The sequence below is a fragment of the Lissotriton vulgaris genome, chromosome 10, assembly GCF_964263255.1.
Source record: "Lissotriton vulgaris chromosome 10, aLisVul1.2, whole genome shotgun sequence".
Taxonomy (NCBI): Eukaryota; Metazoa; Chordata; class Amphibia; order Caudata; family Salamandridae; genus Lissotriton; species Lissotriton vulgaris.
The window spans coordinates 924,602,276-924,625,382 of record NC_141698.1 but is presented as its reverse complement, the minus strand read 5'-3'; positions in this window follow the sequence as shown (position 1 = coordinate 924,625,382).

The following is a 23,107-nucleotide window of genomic DNA, read 5'->3' as shown; positions in this document are numbered from 1 at the left end:
GATCTTCGGGACAATTCACCATTATGCTACGAAGCTGCTGCCGGTACTCATGCGCTCCAATCACGGTTAGTGTTATTGTAGACAGCTGGACCCGGTGGCAGGGAGCAGAGTGATCAGAAGGCACATCTCATCCGTCCGCCATCTTGGCCATGCCCCTGGGTTGTTCATTTAGAGTTCGAACACTGCCACCTTCATCTCAACAAAACCCCTACAACAAAAAACAATTGCACGAACACATTAACTATGAATATTTTTTTAATGAAGATACATTTATATTAAATCTTCAAGAGAAGCATGTGTAATATCTGTATTGATAATAAAAGACACTAGAAGACTTGTTCCATCGTGTTTCCCTCAACTGCTCACAAGGGAAAGGCACTTGCAGTTAACAATACAGGTGTTTGTATTCTTTTATATTGAATAGTTAAATGTAAAGCACACCCAATACTCTATCCAGGCCACATTCCCTTCCTTCTGTCCTCTCTCTGTTTATTTGACACACTTAAATTAGCCTCAGGGAGTTTTTAACCGCGGTACAATTCTGACTCACTTTTTCCATCACAAGCTCTCAGTGTACACCCTAAAAACATGATCCTACAAGTAGTTTCACAGGCAGGTCTGGGCTGCAGCCGTGCCTTAGTTACTGGGACTGCGTGCCTTGGCATTAATAGAGTGTCCATGGACTGCACACTCTATACTTAACACTGACAGGAGAGACACCTTTCTCTATGACCCTCCCAACCTGGTGTGGAAAGATTTCATTCATTTATTAGAGTACATAAAAGCACACCTCTTGGTATGGTCTATTAGTTGAAGGGCTGTTTGTATCACATAGCATTCTAAGAAGAATAAGTTTGCTGTCTTTCGTAAATGAGCCACGCCCATTCAGCGGGATTGGTTATGTATCTGTTGATGCATATTGGAGCACATATTTACAAAAATATTACTAAAGCATTACAATTTCTGCTAAGTTTTCACAGACATACGAAGTGATATTTGCAATATTTTGGCACAGGGCAGTGCCACAGGCCTTCTAGCTGTGCTGCCCATCGTCAAAAGAAAAGGGCACGATACAGCACATTCCTATCCTTTCTGCCAGAGCACAAACTACAGCCGAGCACCAACGCAAAGTGAAAAGGGGCCTGTGTTGTTATTGTGTTTGTGATGGAGGGGGCACTTTCCTTCACAAAAACAATCAAGGGGGATTTTCCTAGTTCTATGTGTGCTGTGGAAGCACATGTGAAAAGAGGAAAAAAGGAGGAGAAATGTAAACTTTTGTTATGGCTGCTTTGGGAAGACATTAGTTTTGGCACTGCCCCAGTTTTATGATATGTTGTAAATCTGGAGCAGTGTCAAAAACCATTGGTGTTGCATGGGAACACCCACAGCAACACCCATGGAATGCCCAGCCCACGCTGAGTAACACATTGCCTTACTCCCTATTTACAAGGCCATGAAAAACCATGCAGGGTTGCTTTGCGTGTCCTTGCTTGGCCTTTTAAATATGGGACGGCACACTGCGTCTCCGGAGCATCACAAAAGTGGCTCTCCATGGGCGTAAAAGTGCTGCAGGGGCATTGTAAATATACCCCACACTTTTACTGATAAGACTATATAGCACACAAACGATGCGTGGATAACAGGTTTCAGTTAATATTTATCAATAGTGCATTACCAAGTAAAGTGTCTTGATTTGTTTGAATTCTATTAAAATCTGTGTTTACATAACACTTAAGAATTAAAAATGTTGCCTCATTTGTGCTTTACTTGATACATATACATTTTGAAATAGTTGTACAGTCAATTTACAGGTATTTAAATTGATTTGTGTGTTGAAAAAAGACTTCACTTTCACACTCACTGTACTCCAGCAAGATTGTCACATACTTCACTAAACAAACTCCCCTCACTTTGTAGTCAGAAGAATAAAAATAAACACCAATATCCCTTTTAAAAGGATAAGCTGCAATTCGTCAGTACACAGCCTGACATTTTATCTCTGTCTTTGAACACATTGCAAAAGTGTCTTTTGACAGATTCTTTATTGCTCATCCACCTTCTAAACTATAGCACGGTTATTTTGTGGGTGCTGTAGCACCTCCAGGACCCCTACTTCCAGCACTTATGCATAGAAATCACGCTAAACAGTATCAGAGAATGGCATAGGCAAATACTATCAAAGAGCCCCGAATTCCCAACAATAGAGGCCTATTGATGAAAAAGTCATGCAGTGCAGCTGCATTGCACTGTGTGACAGGGAAATGGCAGGAATGCACTGTATTTAAGGCAATATGGCACATTCATGCCTTTCCCCTGTGCTGATGCCCTTTTGCAGTCTAGCCCCAACTCAGGCACAGCATGCAGGGACACCTTCCTGCACAAAAACAATCCTGAGAGGCATTTTCCTCTTTCTGTGTGTGCAGCTGAAGGCAAAATTTGCTCAAAAATGCTTTTCAATGGCAACACTGTCTGAATAATCATTACACAATGGCTACCACCACTGTCTAATACATACACATACATATTATGAAACTTTGAAGGAAAAGGGAAAATCGATGGGGAGAAGGAAGTATGAAGAGAGAGAAAGGAGTCCCAGAGAAAGCAGGACGAGAAGAATATGTGGCTAAGTAACGAAACTGATTTATGCAAACAAAGTACCTAGAGAGCCAACCACAGCAGAATGTCAGAAAGAATGGAGATGCATAGAGCAGGAAATGCAGGAGAAAGAGATGGACTAATGACAGGTTTGTGGAGAGACAAGAGAAAGAGATGGCACAACAGACAGAATGGAGGGTTTTAGATTAGGATCGGTAGGAAAAAGATGAAATGGCAGAAGGCACAGAACAGATGCCAGGACTAATCAACAAAGCTGGCAAGGGAAGCAAACGGTAATGGCAAAAAAATAGGTGACGGGAGAAGGGTCAAGAGGAGGAGATCAAGAAACCCATTGTGAAATTTTTTAGAGAATTTTGAGGGATTCCCAAGAGTGATAAGACTAGATGAAATTCAAGGAAGAAAGAGACATATTTGTCTAAATTAAAAATAACGACAACAAAAGTTAAAGCGGCAGAGCCTGGGGAAATCACTATCCTTAACAGCCAACAAGTACCAGCCTGTTTAAAACAAAGGAAATGGATGATCCATCCCAGATCTTTATCAGCTCCAGTGCCCTGTGTTGCTTCGCCTACAGGTCACCTACTTCCATCCATGAAGCTGAGCAAAGTTCCATGTGTTCTCTCAAACACAGCAATAACACTTTAATACTGCCATGCATAGGGTTGTCCCTTTATACCTTTGGCTAACTTACTTTGAAATGCAAAGCCACTTCTGCATGTTAGATGCACACACGTGCAAATGGGAAACTCCTGTATAAACATGCAAAACTAACGTGCCCTTCCTACTCAATTAGCAATATGTAAATGTCTCAATTTCCATTGTGTAATTTTTATTGGAACATTATTTGACTCTTTAAGGAGGCTAAAGGTGCATCTCTCGTTAAAAATGAGTGGTCTGAAAAAGCTAAACTTATAAGTGAATGGCATAAAAAGGACATGAAAAACACAAACATAGGAGTAAGTGATGCGATTAACTTACTTTTCCTAACATTGTTTTGAAAAAAACAAGTCCCTCCTGACAAATCCTAAAAGTTACTTACTCCTATAAGTGGCAAGGTCCTTTATTTAGAAACAAGGTTGTCAGACAGACATTAGGGGAATCCTGGTATGTTTCTCATAATGCATGTATATGATGGTTCGATACATGTAAACAACCAAGAGACCGTGCAGCTGAATATAAGAGAAAACGGCAGTGGAAGGCGTAATGCACTATCCCACAAAGTCTATGCAAACTGTCATCCAAACCATATGCACTGAGCTCTCTGCCACTAGGAAGCACCCAGGGATATGCAAATGCTTGGAGCCAAGCAGACATATGCGCCCCCTTCTGCACCCAGGGAACCGTACACCACTTCACCTCTAAACTAACAGGTCCATGGTACGATGACGTATAAACGGCGTGTGCATAAAGAGGCCCATGGGTACTCCAATCTCTGCAGTAACTTGCATACAGCGATCATAGCTCCTCTTTTTTCCCAAATAAAAGCTCGCTCTATGAAATCGTGGCAACTTGTTCTATTAAATGCTGAAAAGACTGCACTGGCACCAATCTCTGCATAGTGCCAAACAATGTTAACAGCAACAAAGTCCGACTGGAAACCAGAAGACAAGGCGAGTCTTGGCAGGAAACAGTAGAGCTCAAGAAATGAAGCCAGCGTTCGAACATTTTGGCCAGATGTATCAAAGGGCTTTGCCCATTCTGTGTCTATGGGAAAATGTGTTCATACATATGGCCCAATGTGTGTTAACCAGTAAATGGAAAAAAAAAGTGTTGCAAAAAAGTTTAATTGCAAACAAAAGATGGACTAATGACAGGATTCTGTGCATCACCTGTTTTGTTTGCAATTACCTGACTTGTTTTGTTTGCAAAAAAGTTTAAGCCATGGAAAATGAACAACTTGTAAGAGCTATTTACATTTAAGAACAGAATCAGCACCTTCAAACAATACCTTTAATTTATTGACTCACACATCTTTCCTTTGATCTCGACTTTTACAGCAAACGTTTTTTACCAACATTTAAAATATCCGGTCACACCAAGCACATCACGCTGCTACACGCGCTGGTTAAAACAGCACATGTTTCACGTTCGATAAACATCCAGCTTCTAATCCTAAAAAATAAGTGAAGATCTGAAGTAGTATGTGATATAATCAAAACTGAACTTTGCTCTGGTACAAAAGTGTACAGTATGCTTGTATGAATTAAATACATCAAACAGCAAGGGAAATGGACCAGATGCTGACACAGCAACATCTCAGGAGACCGATTGTGCGTTTGAATTCCAAGGTCCTTACAATCTACATGTAATCAACTAGAAGTATCCTGTCATCTATCACCATCATATTTACAACAGTCCTCTGTTGAATTTCCAGCAACATAGGGCGCTTTTCCAAAAATAAAAGCATTTGTTTGTCAAGTTGACAAACAAATGCTTTTTTTATTACAAGCCCCCACTTTAAAAGCGGCAGAGAACCTTTCTTTAGACGAGGCGCGTCTAAAGAAAGGGTGCAGCCTTCATTAATGTGGAAGCGCAATATGGGGCACTTGTAAACAAAAAAACGGAATAAATAGATCTGCGCTGCAGACAAAACAAAGGCGCGGCCGACACTGTTGGGTGCTGTGCTATAAAAAAAGTGTTCGGAGAGAGCGTGTCTCGCCTGCAACAGTAGGCAGGTGAAAACCATTAAACAAAATATTGCTCAGAGGCCGTAACTAAAGTCTACCGAGTAGCAACACACAAAAGAGGGCCAGCCCTTATGGGAGGTTGCAAGATGAGACAAGGCAGTACTAAAGAGGAACTAGTAAGCCTATTTACCAATGAAAATCTACAGTTTACTAAGGACAATGAAACAAGCCAATGAAAAATATGAGTGGAGAGTGGGCGAAGCTTCAAGTTCATACCTGAATACAGCATGCCTCGCGGAGCAGAGCATGCACTGCCCAGGCTTGACCCAAAGACTACATTACCTAGAAAGCTGTCTGCAGGACAGCAGGTGCTACCATCAAAGATCAGTGCACTGGGTTGAGAAGTGAACAAACCTCACCCACACTGACAACCAGAATCTAGGAGAAACTTTGAGAAGCAGAAGAAATATTGAGGCCACATACATACATGTGGAAAAGCTATCACAAAAAGGGACACTTCACTGGCCAGCATGCTGAGGACTACTGAGTTGCAGAGAAAAATCACTTGATTTACCCTGATGTATTCTGGTTTACCTCACCTAAGTTCAGAAAAATTAAAACATGATTAGCTTTTGCAATTTGAACATGTTATTGCACTTGCTGTTATGTGGCGTGGCCATTTAGCAAACGTTTTGAAACTGGTGCAGCGCAGCTCCAATAATTTTCCATAAACCATCACCGTAACCCAGGGAGCTATTCCCAAATTACTCATCAGAGGGCCCATAACACTGCAATTCATTCATACACACATTTACTCTGCTCAGAGGATTCAGTGAAGACCAAAGGAGAGCAGCTGGATTACAGCGAAGTGTCTAAAACTAAAATTTTATACATTATTTACATCTGCAGTTGTATCCTTGTTACCAAGGTTTATTAAAGAAAACATTTAAAACACCCCACCATTATTTGTCGATGGATCAGCTAGTAAAAGGTAACCAAAGGACAACAAGACCTGCTGAATTCTCCATGTATTTAATTTTTATTTAGAGATTAAATCTCCTAGCATGAGCCTTATGTATTATTTCAAGGGGAAAAATTCTATTATGCATTAATAACATGAATGAAAAGTTAAATTCAAAAATTAATTTATTAGCATGACAGTTTACAAAATAAGTAAGAACCATATTACCAAGATGTAGAGACGCAGACATCAGTAATAAGACAGAATAGTTCCCAAAGAACAACTCTCTATCTCTCTCGATGTTCCATTCTCATAGGACTTCGCACCCATTCAAAAGTTAAAGTACAGAAATATTTCAAAGTCCCTGTGCCACAGGAAAATTGCGCAGTCTGACAGCATCTCGGGGTGCAAAAATTAAGTCGAAAGGCAAGCTTTTTTCATTGTCCCAAATGTCCTCTTTTATACCCTTTTTCACTAATTTATCTATCTAAATTCGTAACTCTTATGTTCTAGAGTGTCTCTGATTGGTAAATTTAGAGGTGGATGAGCATTACCTCATCGTCTTACTGTTAAATTTATGCAGAGTCATCATAATAATTGAAAAAATAGTGGTGCCATTGTTCATGTTCTACTTCCTTTGATGTGTCCTTTAAATTGCTTTTCAGTGCCCCTTTGCCACGATTTGTGTGCTGACTTTCATAAAACTTTGGCCTCTGCTCCATGCGGCAGGCCACGCTGTACTTGACCCATACTGCACAGGCACACGTATCTCGCGCTTCCAGTTGGCGCATTCGTACGTAGACCGCCACCTCGGAGTCACAGTCAGCTTCCATTTTCTTTTGCTCACATAGGCCTCAATTTAGGAACTATTATAGAAACAAACACAAATAAAAGTAAATTTGAGAATTAAAGCCCTTCTGTTCACCTCCCCCTTCTAATAATATCCCAGTTAGTATTTACCTAGCTTTATGCAACACATATGCATGGATTTACTTACCAATCTTCATGATTTCTGCCACAAATAAACAGACAGAAAGCATATTCATGCCATTTACGATTAGATTATGACAAATGCGTACTTTTTATGACGAGACACATAACAAATTAGTAAATTACGCTTGGCCATTACATGCAATTCAGTATCCCTTGTGTATTTTTGTAGGTGCATTCTATTCTATGTTGGTTAATTTCAAAACCACATGATTAATGCATGTTACTGTTATGGAAAATTGACTTAACATGGGGTATACAAAAAATGTTGTTTCCACCTCCATCAAAACTCCAAGTTGCAGCAAAAAAGGTACTGCCATGGTGAGGGCACACCGTAACACTCAAAGTACCAGATCACAATGAATACATATGCACAAATATAAAATAGGCTCAACAGTGGTTCACTAAAAAGAAGGCGTGCTTTCAATTGATGTAAACAAAAAAGTTACATAAATTGTGGTTGACTATTGAACCTTATGTTATCGAAAATCGAACGAAAAGTAAAATCTTCCAGGATGCGCTTTCGGGATGGCATGACTCAATTACACTGATCATCGCCAGTAAAAAACTCTGAATGGTTCCCAACCTCTCTGCAAACTACTGCTGTCCTAAAACTCCCTTTCAAAGTTTGCAAACTGTATTTTTTTTAAACAAAAAAATCGAAAGTGTCCACAGGACTAATGTCGAGAGTGAGAGTGAGCCATGTAACATATGCCTCTGTGCAGGCTGATGACAGTATGCAATAGTCTCAGTGGTAGGAGGGTTGTGCACAGGGCGAATATCTATGTTCATGTAGTATCTACTTCGCTAATTCAAAAACTATTGGACAGATTCACATCACACTTTGCACAAAGTTAGAGCTTGTGGTTTGGTGGAAATCACTTCAATACTTTCTGAGATACCTGCGGTGAAACAATTTACAATCCAGACTTAAAATGATTAATCTACTGTTAGCTTGAAGAAGTGCACCAATCTTCCTTGTAGTCATATCAATGTACATTGCATATATTGTTGAAAGAATCTATTGTGCAATTACCACGGAACGATGTGATGAGTGTGTTAGGTGAGTTTTAACTTTAACTAGGTTAATGGAATATATTTGCACTATTTTTCAAAGTGATCAGTGTTTGAGGTCCAGGATTACCAACAAAACGATTAAGGGGGAAAATGTTTACAGATTTGTGGCTATAGGGTATTCTAAAAGAAGCTGGGGATTTCGGCTCAGTATCTGGATATAGATTAAATAGTACTAAGACTCAAATTGTTATGAACTACAGACCATCAAATCTACTACAAGGGGTATGTGATCTGGCTACATACCTGGGGGTAAAGATTTCTTCAGATGTTAATTTAATATTGGCGTTAAACTATGAGCCACTATTAAAGGAAACAGGTATATTATTCAAGAAATGGCATAAACTACCATTAAGTATTATAGGCCGAATTAATTTAGTAAAAATGAAAATACTACCTAAGTATCTATATCTTTTTCGCTCAATTCCTCTACGGATAAATAATTCTTATTTTAATAGATTGGACGGAATTATTAACAGTTTCATCTGGGGGTATAAGAAAGCCAGCCGCGCTGTCTCACTCCTTAAACTTCCATTTATCCAAGGAGGACTAGGCCTACCGGATATAAAGGCTTACTATCTGGCTGCTTTCCTGACCCGTTTCCAAAGCCTAATAATTCCAGATAAAAGTATGTATTTCCACAAATTTGTGCTAGGGGAGGATGTAAATATGTTCCTCTACAAAATAACGACCCCAACTACTTAAAACGCGTTAAATTTAAGACTACATGAGATCTTGTTAACATTTGGCGCTCCATTTTGGTCAAATGCAAGACTTCTAACTTTCATCATAAAACCCCACTGTGGTTTAACCCGGGTTTACCTGAAATATTCCATGATCTATGGGCCCTTATGTGGTCAGAAGCGGGTATTAAAAGCTTGGGAGATCTGTTTGATCACAATGGATTTTGCTCTTTTGAACAGCTGAAAACTTGTTATAACATATCGGAGGGAGCCCGTTTTAAATACTTTCAAATAAGAGACTATCTGGTACGGAAACTAGGACTATCGAAAATTCAGGATTCAGATTTGTGGGACTGTATTTATAAACAAAATGATAAAGCATGGATTAGTTTAGGCTATAAAATCTTTATCAGCCATAGAAATGATGACTCTGTCATACTTGCAGAAAAATGTACTAGGAAACTGGGAACTGATGTGGCTCCTAATCTAATTACTTCTTCACTAAACAGCCTCCACCGATCTATACACTCCTCCAATTTAAAGCTACAATTATTCAAAACTATATGTCAACTATATTATACACCAGATAGGATTCTTAGATGGGCAAACAATAATAACTTTAACGAGCGCACAAAATGCCCAAAGTGCAATACGAGTGCAGCGGACATAACTCACATGTTTTTCTCCTGCCCACAATTAGGTGAATATTGGAATGATGTGACTGAAGTTATGTCTACGAAATTAGCTTGCTCTATTGATTTGACACCTGTAGACGTGCTTGTTGGTTATTCCGGGGGGGATAAAACTAACATTGACTGACTTAATATCGTACTCGCATGTGCAAGATTAGTAATAGCAAGGGCTTGGATACAACACAACCCACCGACAGTTATGGAATGGTGGAGCCTAGCTAAGGAAATTTATCATATGGAATCTGCTTTGGCTGCAACACGGGGTATTCAGGCTAAGCTGAAAGTGGAAAGGATTTGGGGATTGATAATGTCATTATGATATTTCCCTTTTTTCTTTGTTTCTCTTTACGTCTTTTGTTATTGTTATGTCCTCTTCTTGGAGATACGTTTTACTTTGCGGAAAAAATTTATTATGGTTGCTTTGCTTTCTCCTTTGATGGAATAAGTGAATGTATTATGTTTTTTCTGATTTAATGATTATGTACTTGTCACATGAGATGCAAATAAAAATCTTAAAAAAAAAAAAAAGGATGAGAATGTAGTTATTGATACCTCTTGGGATTCCCCAGTTTCCTTGTCCTGTTAGTGAGACGTCTTACATGATGGGTTGATTCTGCGCTTTTGGCAAAGGAGTCACAGGTTGAGAACTAGTACAGGGAAGTTTTATGTTTTAGCTACAAGAGGCCTACAGTGGCCATTTTTGGATGAACAAGGAAAGCAAATGCTCTGATTTGCCAGCCAGACCTGAGATAAAGTGTTCCATCAGGCTCAATCCACAAACTATTTGCGGCTGGAGCCAGCATTCAGAGAAGTTGAAGTAGAAGTTGCATAAGATGCGAAATGACAGATATTAGCTACTGTTGTGTCAGAGGACGGCCTCTTGATAGAGATGAGACCAGAGTTAATGAGGGGGCAGGGAAACAACAGGAAGGGGCTAGGCAGAGGAGATCTGAAGACTAGTTAACCTGTGGAGTTAAAAGGTTTTTTTTGCAAGGCTCACAGGACAGACACGACTTGTGCTTAGATTGAGCAAAATGAGAACTACTAAATGTGTGCCATGCTGCTGTGTTAGTCAAAACAACAGAAGCAGGGCAAAGGCCTGATTTAGACTTTGGCGGACAAAGTAGAATTTGTCATGGTAAAAGAGAAAACTGCCTCCACTACCCTGACAGACTACCATCCTCCAAATTTAAAGATGATCAACAACTCACTTGGATGGGGCAGAGGGCCCCTGCACTGTCCCTATGGCTTAAAGATGTTCGGGAGTGGTCCCTGTCTGAAGAAACACACATGCAGCGCACGCGACGAGAGACTGCAGGAGGAACTCCTAGCTTGTAGGGTGATGTGTGCTGAGGGGATGCCAGATAATGACTCGGATGCCACGAGTGCCAAATTGTTCACCCCTGAGGGTTCTGATTCCGAAGAGGATGTGGTGAGAGGTACGACACAGGGACCTGTGTTGGGGTAGCCCTGATGGGCGCGCACTGATGTTCCCTATCTTGTAACCCTATAAGTTGTCTTGTGTCCCAGGGAAATGACTGTAAGTGTGAGGTCTGCACCCTATCGGGCCGTGAGAAAGTAACCTGACTCTTGCATGTACTCTATTGACGATGACGCGTTTTGGGGGGGGGTGTTTAGTTGTTGGGTGTTTGATGGGGTTCGTATTGCAAAACCACCTGTGCGGATGGGTGGTAGGTGGGCTACATGGAAGACATGGAAAAGGGAATGAATGGCACGAACAAAGGGCGGGGGGAAATGAAACTGCGGATGTTAGAAATCCTGGCGTGTTTATATAATTGGTTATGTTTTTCTCTGTGGCATTCCTCAATGTTACGCCGCCCGGCCTCCGGGATGTGGGCCAGAAGGCTGTGTCTTATACTGAATGTGGACTTTGGTCAAATTCGAATTAAAATGCCTGTTTTGGATGGGCCTGGAATATGTCTTTTATGTTCTTGTTTAACGCAATAAACATATTTAAAAAAAAAAAAAAAGATGGCCAACAACTCAGCAGTCATCTTTGTATGTTGAAAGGAACTGTCTTCATGGAGCTTCCCTTCAAGCTACAAAAAGATTTGTGGATGTCCGTCATCAGTTTTGATTGCCATCCATCAAATGGTTAACAGTTGTTATTATTCAAGAATAAACTCGCAAAGTGGGAGTTTGTTTTTGAAAAAACTAAAAACTAATGAGCCCCATGCCATTGGAGTTTTCTTCTTAATAGGGTAGAAGGTGTAATCACCTTCCTTCGACAACCCTACACCACTGGGCCGTTGGAGGCAGCTTTCTGTCAACGTTGGGTTAACTCCTGTATAAATGAGGTATGCGGGCCGAGAGCTTGGTGGACAGAGTACTCAATCACATCTGAAATCCTATTTCCAATGGAGCACCCTTTCCTCAAACTCTAAATGAGGACTTAATTCTCCTTTTATCACATTGTCTCTTTGTAGGTCTCGCCTACACAGTGCATGTAATGGGCTGCAAAACATATTGTTACAAGTCAGTGGGCTTACAACCTACCCACAGCATACCATTAGTTGTTTTCGTTGTCACTCTCAGTTGCAGTCTTTTGATTGCTTAGCTCTCATAGGATCCCCTTCTTTTCTTCTGTTATCTCCTCCCTGGAGCATGGACCAAGTACATGTGTTCTTCCACATCTTTGTTCTTCTTCGTCTTTTTGCAACACACCATTTATTTTATTTTATAAGTGTTTCAATATTGTTTTCAAACATGTGCAATGTGCTTTCCTACCTTTAACATAGCCATACAGCTTCTTATTTATGTTCCTTTCATCATATCTGCCATCTCTATTGGCATTTTAGTTGCTTAAACTGGCAACTGCACTACTCTACGCTACTGTACTCTAAGTTACTTCACTCCACTCTATGCCACTTCACTCTAAGCCACTCCACGCGACTCCACAGAATTCCATTCTCTGACACTCCACTCAACTCTATGTCACCTTCCTCTATACGACTCAACTTTGCACCACTACACTCTATGACATGCTACTCTATGTCATTCCTTTCCACTCTACATGACTCTACACCAATTTATACCACTCTACTCTATGGCATACAGCTTCCTGCCACTCTACTCTGCACCACTCAAGTGTATGCCACTATATTCTACTCAACAAGGCTCTACTTTATGCCACTCTACCTTATGCCACTCTACTGTATGCCACTCCACTCTATACCACTCCTTTCTATGCCAGCACACTGTATGTCACTCCACTCAACGCTACACCTTGCCACTCTACGGCACTCCACTCCACGCCCCTCCACTCCACTCTCCCCTACGCCACTCCACCGTACACCATGCCAATAACATTTAGGCATGCTGAACAGCAGCCATGCTTCTATACAACACAGCTAAAAGACATTATCAAACGCCAATAGGTCTCGCATAGGAGGGACCTATTGGCTTTGCCAATGATTGTTTACCTTGAAATTACACTAGTATTAAAAATGGAAATTTTCAGCAAGAAAATTCTAAAAGGTCAGTAGAGTTCCTCATAATGCAAACTAAAAAGAGCAAGGGTATCAGGGATCTAAGAAAAATATTTCATGTGCATGAAGGGTTGAGGACAGAAGGGTAAAATGAGGCAGGTCGATCAACCAACCAAGTGCTTTTTTTTTAGTCTCCCATGTGCACGGTGCCAGTCTAGCCACAGTCTGGGCCACAACTGACCTAGGGCTCACCCAACTGGTGCTTATCTGAATTTGAGAACTTTTAGGAGTTTGGGAGGGCTTAGAGTGTGAAACCCTGATTTTGGCTTCCTTTGGCCAAGCAGAAGTATGTATTATCTGGGCCTTTAAAGATTTTTTGCAGAGAAAATAGAAAACATCTATAATGAGGTATCTTTGAATATTATAGACCATCTGCAGAGATGAAATCACTGAAATTCCATTGTATTTTAAACCAAGGTACTTTAATTATACACTATTCCCTTGGGAAGATACTGTCTATAGTTTGCCTTTCAGGCTTACCAAGTGGCACAGCCCCAACAAGTGGGCTAAAATTGCTGAATCTTTTAACTTCCAAGTGTTTTATCATTCTGTTTAATAGTGGCTTAAGCCAAGGTATACTGCCATCAACGTGGAAATAAGTGTTGGTTATACGAACTCTAAACAAACATACCTTGGACATTAACCAACTAAGTATTTATAGGTAATATCTCTTTTAATTCTTCTTGGCAAGATCCTGGAAATCACAATCACCTATTTCAAAAAGTAGAAAGAAACTAGCTCTTAAATCATCAGAAGAGTACAGAGATGGTGGCAGTCTCTGTTCTGGATGATATTAGAAGATTGACAGATGCAGGAGAAGATGGAGTACTAGTACTCCTTCACCTCCCTGCAGTTTTTGACACCATGGATTCTTAATTCTCATTTCTAGGCCTAAAGAAATTGGCTTTGACAGCAATGCACCGTCATGAACTGGTTAAAGGCTTTCTTAGATAACAGTAGTTAGTTGGTTGATCTTCCTCCATGCCCCCATTCAACAACACTTCAATATGATGCACCACTGGTTCAATTTTATCACCCCTACTTTTTAAATAATGATAGGCTTCTTTTGGCAGCTGCCCTTCATAACTAGGGAGCAGCATTATATATGCTTGTTGATGACACTCAGCTGCTGTTCGGTGTGAAGAAGACCTGTGATTTGATGTATTCTTCGCATACCACTCTAAATAATTGCCTCCACTCCACCAGATGGTGGATAACAAAAAGGCTTTCTGAACATAAAACCGAACAGAAGACAGACAATGTGCTGACCACCAACCACTCTCTAGATAATAGCTGGCTTTATTGGCCATCAGAGATATGGTCCTCTCTAGCTCCTTCCAAGTCATCTGAAATGTAGGCTTCATTTTTAACTCTAATATTTCACTCAACGATCAAGTGTTTGAAGTTGGTAAACCCTGCAGCTAAAATTCCTTAAGGCCTTACTCCCTTTTTTAGAAGGATAATCTCCATAGGTCAGTAAGAAGTAGACTTATACAACTGAGGCTTGATTATGACAATGACATTTATCTAGAATCTTCAGCATATCTTGAGGAGAAATTGCAAATAGTGCAAAACGCTGCCACATACTTTGTTACCAAGGAGTCTAGCACAGCACCAAGTTGCTTGGGCGAATGTAGCTTAAGTTACCAGCTTTGATTGTTCTTTCAATTCCTTCCACAATCATGGGGTGTTTTTGCTCAGTCATAGACAGCATACTAGCCTTAAACAATGCACGGCTACAGCTCATGTCACCAATCCCAATTCTTGTTCTTTTGGCATCCTCCCTCAATCAGCACCATCTCTCTGCATTGTGCGTGTTGCTGTAGGGATTACAGGAACTTCTCTGACTACTCCCCATTTTTTGGTTTCCCCATACTGAGCATCCCACTGCCAGGCTGGTGCTATGTAGCTTCCTATATGTTTTAGTTCTTATTACAATTATCAATGTATTTATCTTTATTGTATTTTCTTTTCTTTATTCTTTATTTATTATGTGCATTTTATTTGTATTTTATTTATTTAACTATAACCCCATGCACAACACGAAAACATCTCCCACAAAGACTCAATTCAAAACTAACAGTCCTTCAACCACACACCCTACACGGTATCGCTTGCAATCCTTGTGAATAAGTGCTTCCACGCCGCACGTAAAGGGATGGTGACCGATGTACAAATGCGACAATAAAATACAACATAAAGCTCACTGGGGTGCTGCACAGTGTCACAAGTGCATCAGAGTTGATGGCTTTCACACAGCTCTTTGAGAACAGTGGATGGAATTGTGTAGAATTCTGCACATCCAGCAAACAGCGACTGAGTTCACTTGTGTTATATTTAATAAAATAGAATCAGTACAATACTAGAACGGTCTCATTGTCTGTAGAAAACAAGTCCCACATTGAACAGCTTGGTCCGTCATTATCCACAAATTCCAGGGTTTAAGATATAAAGGTTTAAGCAGTCATTTAACTACTTGGCATGACATTTGTTTCACATGTTTCTGCCCTCGGAGATAGGTTTGTGACAAGCATATAATTAAAAAGAGAACTGAAGCAACAATCCTTAAGGGTTTAACTCTTTCATCCATCCACACCATTTACTTCACTGTACTTTTTAGCAATCAGAATGTCATTGCCCTACCTACATCTTCTAAACTTGTAATTTAAAAAAGTGTAAACTAGTATACAAAGGTAGTAAGAGACAACTAGCGGTGTGTCTCTCTAGTGTGTACATTAACAAGACTGAGGAAGTTTCCTTTCATCACAACTGTAGTAGCAGGTAACTGCAGTTATGGAGCACAGTTATGTGACATCATAAAATAAGATATTGATCCCTTTTTAAGAGAACATAGATTACTGTAACCAGCCCAACATAAACCTTAAAAGCTGTGACAATGTCATTTCCAGAACTCATTGTCAACCTGTACACAGAAGTAGGCCACAGGGTAAACACATAAGGCTAAGTGCACTCAGCACAGCAGCGGGAGCCAACTATGGAAGTTCAAGTGGTTCTTCATCCTGATACCCTTAAGGGTACCTTTTACCTAACCCATTTTGGAATTATGTCTTGAGGCTTCATATTGATCAGACTTCTGGCATCAGTATACCTACTATCCAGGTAGTTGATGGCTTTCACGATTCACTCCCACTATATTGTCAATGTAACATGGACCCATCACTACACCTCCTTTGTTACAGCGACCTAACCATTAAATCATCATCCTGCTGCTGAGGTTGATAGATTATTGGCCTTACTTGATTTTCCCTGGGGTTTGAAACCACTAACACTGTGGCATATATTGAGATCTTGAATCACTCTGCATGCTTTGGTGAATTTGCTCCTGATTACATCTCATGCTAATTATTGTATTTACAAGTTTGAAGCACAAGGCCTGGTCAGGAACCAATGATCTAACAAGTGTCCAATGAGTTAATCAATCCACCCATTTTATTTAATGTATACATGGAGCTGTTTGAAGATCTCTGTCATTAGCACGGCACATTTACCAAAATTGTGATGACACTCATCTCTACCTGTGGAGATAGGACATTTGGAACACTATATCAGTGGGTGGAGCAGTGCTTGGTCAGACATCTTTTAAAACTTTACTCCTCTAGGATAGAGATCGTATTTCTAACTAGGAAGAAAGGCAAACCTCTAATTTAATTCTTGATGTGTGAACTGGCAGAATATTGAGGCACCGCACCTTTGCCAACTTCAATTAAATTCTCGTTTCCCCTTGGCCAGTTAACTAAACTGAAAAACTAGGGCTAATTATTTTAATTATTAGTTTCTTGAATTTTGATGTATCATCCAAGCTCTGGTTGTCTCCAAGAAAGATTATCAAAACGAAGTTCTTACCCATTTCAAGTTCAAGTTCAAGTTCGAGAATTTATATAGCGCACTACTCACCCAGAGGGTCTCAAGGCGCTTGGGGAGGGGGTTCATTATTTGTCGAATAGCCAGGTTTTAAGTTCTTTTCTGAAGGAGATGTGGTTCTGTGTAAGGTGGAGGTGAGTGGGGAGTGAGTTCCAGGTCTTGGCCGCCAAGTAGGAGAAGGATCTACCTCCCATGGTGGATCTTTGGATACGCGGAACTGTGGCGAGGCCTTGATTGGAGGATCTCAGTTGGCGGGTGGGTGTGTAGAAGGATAGTCGAGTGTTGAGGCATTCGGGACCTAGTTTGTAGAGGGCCTTGTGTGCGTGGGTGAGGAGACGGAATGTTCTTCTCTTGTTGACGGGAAGCCAGTGGAGGTCTTTCAGGTGGCCGGTAATGTGATCTTGGCGAGGGATGTCCAAAATGAGTCTCACTGATGCGTTTTGGATGCGTTGGAGTTTTTTCTGTAATTTGGCTGTAATTCCGGCGTAGAGGGTGTTTCCGTAGTCTAGTCGACTCATAACCAGTGCGTGGGTGACAGTCTTTCTTGTCTCGGCGGGGATCCAATGGAAGATTTTTTTGAGCATACGAAGTACGTTGAAGCAGGAGGATGAGACGGCGTTGACTTGATTGGTCATCGAGAGTGAAGAGTCTAGGATGAATCCAAGGTTACGTGCATGGTCCGTGGGTATGGGTGCTGAGCCCAGATCCGAAGGCCACCATGAGTTGTCCCAGGCAGAGGGGGTTGAACCTAGGATGAGCACTTCCGTTTTGTCTGAGTTAAGTTTAAGGCGGCTGTCTTTCATCCATACGGCTACATCTTTCATGCCATCGTGAAGATTGGTTTTGGCGGTGTTGGGGTCTTTGGTGAGGGAGAGGATCAGCTGGGTGTCGTCTGCGTAGGAGATGATGTTGAGGTTGTGTTGACACGCGATGGAAGCGAGTTGACTCATGTAAACGTTGAAGAGGGTGGGACTGAGTGATGATCCTTGTGGTACACCGCAGATGACTTCGGTGGCCTCTGATTTGAACGGGGGAAGTCAGACTCTCTGAGTTCTCCCAGCTAGGAACGAGATGATCCAGTCCAAGGCTTTCCCTTTTATGCCGATGTTGCTGAGGCGTTGTATGAGTGTGCTGTGACAAACAGTGTCGAAGGCGGCGGAGAGGTCGAGTAGAATGAGGGCCACTGTTTCTCCATTGTCCAGTAGTGTTCGGATGTCGTCTGTTGCTGCAATGAGGGTGGTTTCAGTGCTGTGTTTGGCTCAAAAGCCGGACTGTGAGGGGTCGAGGGAGTTGTTGGATTCGAGGAAGGCAGCGAGTTGGCTATTGACGGCTTTCTCAATGACTTTGGCTGGGAATGGGAGGAGGGATATGGGGCGGTAGTTTTTAAGTTCAGAGGGGTCTGCTGTGGGTTTCTTCAGGAGGGCGCTGACTTCGGCATGTTTCCAGCTTTCTGGGAAGGTGGCAGAGATGAAGGAGCAGTTGATGACATCACGGAGATGGGGTGCGATGATGGAGTCTGCTTTGTTGAAGATGTGGTGGGGACAGGGGTCGATTGGCGAGCCAGAGTGGATGGAGTTCATTAGGCGGATGGTGTCTTCGGTGGTGATTGGGTTCCAGGCGCAGAGGTTGTTAGAGGGCGTTTTAGGTTCTGAGGGGGGTGGAGAGGATTGTTTGTTGGAACTGTTTTCGAAGCTGTTATGTATGTCGGCAATTTTGTTGTAGAAGAAGGAGGATAACGAGTCGCAGAGGTCTTGGGAGGGAGTGATGTCGTTTGAGGCTGCGGTGGGGTTGGTGAATTCTTTGACGATGTTGAATAGTTCCTTGCTGTTATGGGCGTTGTTGTCGAGTCGAATCTTGAGTGCTGATTTCTTGGTGGCTCGGATTAGCTGGTGGTGTTTGCGGGTGGCTGCCTTGAAGGTGGTCATGTTGTCGGTGGTTGGGTTTTTTCTCCATGTTTTCTCGAGAGCGCGGCATAGCTTTTTGGATTTCTTAAGGTCATCGTTGAACCAGGGGGCCTTTTTACTGTCTTGTTTGATGTGGTGGTTTTCAGGGGTGCTAATTCGTCAGCGCTGTGAGTTATCCATTGTTTGAATTTGATGGCAGCTTGGTTTGGGTCCGATGAGAGGGCGGGTGGGTTTTGGTTGAGCGATGTGAGGAGTTGGTCAGTGGTGATTTTGTTCCATTTTCTTTGGGGGATAGGTTGTGGGGGGTTGTGGGTCGAGGTGGTTTTGTAGCTGAAGTGAACACAACTGAGGTCCGTCCAGTGGAGAGCTGTGGTGCGATCGAAGGAGATGTGTTTGCTGGAGGTGAAGATTGAGTCGAGCGTATGTCCGGCTGCATGGGTGGGGGTGTCGACAAGTTGTTTGAGGCCCAGATTGGCCAGGTTGTCAAGAAGGGTGGTGGTGTTGCTGTCGTTTTTCTTGTCCAGGTGGAAGTTGAGGTCTCCTAATAGAATGTAGTTCTCGGAGGCGAGGGCATGTGGACTGATGAAGTCGGTGATGTCTTCGCTGAATTGTTTACGGGTTCCTGGAGGCCTGTAGATGAGGGTGCCTCTGAGTGTGGTTCTAGGGTCGGTGTGGACCTGGAAGTGGAGGTGTTCGGCAGTTGTAAGGTTATCGTCAGAGCAGGTCGTGATTTTGATGGTGTTCTTATGGACGATGGCGATGCCTCCTCCTGTTTGGTTGGTGCGGTCTTTTCGGATGATCTTGTAATTGTCCGGGATGGCTATGGCGATATCGGGTGTTGATGATGCGTTCATCCATGTTTCAGTAAGGAAGGTGACGTCCGGTGATGTAGTGTCGAGTAGATCCCAGAGTTCGGTGGCGTGTCTGTGGACCGAGCGGGTGTTCAGCAGGATGCACTTCAGGTGGTTAGAGTCGGAGCTGTGTTTGGGGTTAGTGGATGTGGTATGGGTCTTGATGCTGGTAAATTTGCAGGAGTGGCAGGCGAAGGGTCCATGGGTGTGACCTGGGGCAGCTACGCAGCATAGAGGTGTGCGTCCGGGGTTAAGGGCTAGGAGGGTGGCGGCGTCATACGTTATGCTGGAGGAGGTCGCTTTGCGGGGAGCAGGGGGTCTGGCGCTGGGCGCGGTCCAGGCGCGGACGGGCGTAGACGGGTTTACCTTTGGCGCTGTGCGGGAAAGCATCTGTCATATGTGGATGGTGGGAGGGGGCGGAGCGAGGGAGGAGCAGCTGGGAGGCAGGGGCGGGGTGGAGAGGGCGGGCTCCGAGGCACAACAATCACCAAATGGCCGCTAAAGTGAAACCGGACCAGGATGTGGCACAACGTGGGGATAAGCTGTGGGAGACTAGCGGAATTATTAAATAAACAATTGCAGATCTAAATTACACAATCGAGCGATGCAGACTAGGAGAGCACAAAAATCATAACACACTAAATGGGCTAATTAGCGAGGTACAGCGTTCGATCGTAAGGCAGGCAGCAGTAAGAAATGATATCGCAGGCAGCAGGCAGCAGTTGTGCACAGAGCACGATCGTAAGGCAGGCAACAGTTCAATAACGATACCGCAGGCAGGAGGCAGCAGATGTGCATGGCTCAGCTAGGTCACAGGTCAGCAGGGACAATATGGAAATGGTTCTTCGAAGGATCTTGTGAAAGCTAAGTAGTAGAAGGACTGGGGGTCTACAACTGTTGAGTACAAGAAGTGGGCAGATCAGGCATTAAAATCTCTGCGCAATTGATTTGTAAGAGGTAAAGAAATTGGAAAAACAAAAGCGATTTCAAGTTAGCTAATATGAGTTGTGCACCACAAGAATGCAGGCAATTCCAACTCAAAGGTTGTCTTGCAAGTCGTTGATCTTCTGATACCAATTTCACTTGATGCAGTATTTTTCACTTCTGCCACTTGATGATTAGGAAATGAAAATGTGAAAGTAAGGTTTGAGCTTTAGTAAGCATTACTCCGATCAGTGTACATCTTCCTTTAGCATGTATGATGATGCAGGTCTGATGCGAACACTAATTATGTAACATGAACAGACAACAAATTTAACAAAATTGTTTCACAATAAATCAACCAGGAAACTCTAGGTCCCTAGAGCTTTGCCTCAAAAGCCCTCGGAATCAAGATCATGCACACAGAAGGGGTGGAAACAAAGGCCTCCATTCGACATGATGCAAAGAGCTAAAGAACTAATGGAACAGAGGGACTCTGGGTAAGGAGGAGCTCTTCAACAAAGCAATGGAAAACAGAGTAAAACTCAAAGAATTTAGGAAAAGTAATCGGTCCAATAATGATAGCACTTCAGAGATGACTATAAGCAGTCTGATCAATTACTTATGAGGCCATAGTACTAGACCTTTTGAAGGCCCCATAATGAGAACATGGGGGACCATCCAAAAATCACAAAAGTGCTTCATGAGACAAATTCAATTCAAAACACCAAGTCAGCATAAAGCAGTGCTTGGCAAACTGTGGGTTGTGACCCACTGACCCACTGATGAGTCACAAGCCGATTTTTGGTGGGACATGAAAGTCCAAGCAATAAAGAACGATGCCTTTAAATTCTGTATTTGTCTTGTCACATTTGCTGTGCTTCAAATACAGAGGTCAAATGTCAGACTATGTATTTTGACAGGTTGCTGCTTATGTTTTGAACATGGGGATTGGTTTATACAAACTCCTCTCACTCTTCTGCCAGTGAAAAAAAAGTAAATTATGTGATAATCGTGCTTGGGTACAGGGAGTGTGAAAGAAAAGACTGTAGGATTTTGTTTTTGTAACACAACAAAATTCAAATACATATAAATGAACTGTGCACATTCAGCAGTTAGGAAAGCAAAAACTAAGCAATTTTTTGTCATTCTGAAGGGTAATGGTAAAAAAAATATTTTCATAGATCATATGAAATCAAGACACTTTACTTGGTGATGTGCAAATGATAATTATTCACTGAAATACGAATTCCACACATTATCTTGTGTGTGCTATGGTTGTTTATCAGTACAACCTTGTGAGAAACTGTATAATGTAAATTGTGCTGTCTGTAAATGACAGTGCTCTATGACACTATGCTTTATTTACATTAAAAATCGCTCACCTCATGTCCAACAAAGCTAGGTTAGTTGCGAAAGTTTGTTTTTCTAAAAATTGGGCCATTGTTCTGAAACGTTTAGAAAGCACTGGTATAGATCATTCAATTGAATGCTTATGCAAATTGGTACACACAAACCAAATCAATAACTACTCACACCTCAAGAGTCAATCCTCTGCATTGAGACATAAAAAACCAATAGGGATAGGAAAAAAATAATGAAGACAGTAATGTAACCTCATAATGTTTAAGAGGGAACATAGGGATGGGAAACTTCAGTATAAACAAAGAGGAGCAAAAGGATGAACATAGCAAGAGTGCCTCCCGCTCAAGTAATCACATTATATACAAAAGCCTTTGGTATGGCACACGCATCAAATCCTTTTTATACAGGTTTTAAGGGTCCACTTCATCTTTATCGAGATAGTGCTATCTCTAGTGTGCATCTAAAGAGACATGTGTGATAGTATATAACAAAAAAACTGAAAGGTCAGGTACAGAGGGAAATATAGAGTGAAAACATGCATAGAATAAAAACAGAGGGAGTGCCTCACGTAAGCAACCACCAGGGACAAATTGGCAGCTCCTCACCAACACATCTCAACACCCTGCCCCCCACCCGAGGGTTGACACAAAGGGAGGAGAACCTTCTTCCTCACAGGAAAAAGTAAACAAGCATTGGCATAGCCAATAGGTCTCGCTTGTGGGACCTTATAAGTATTTAGTTATGCAGCACAATATCCTTGGTGCAACAGCATCAACTGTTGCGTGGCTAAACACTTATAAGGTGCCAAAGGCGAGACCTATTGGCTATGCCAATGCTTGTTATTTTTTGATCTTGGGGAACCGGGCTAGTGTCAGGAGGGTCAAGGGTGAGTGCCAGGGAGGAGAGGAGTGAATGCCAGGAGGAACAAGGCTGACTGTCAGGCCAGGGGGGTGAAGGGTGAGTGCCAGAGAGGTGAGAAGTGAAGAGCCCTAGGATTTGGAGACGCCCTGAGAAGAATGGCGGGCTCCAACG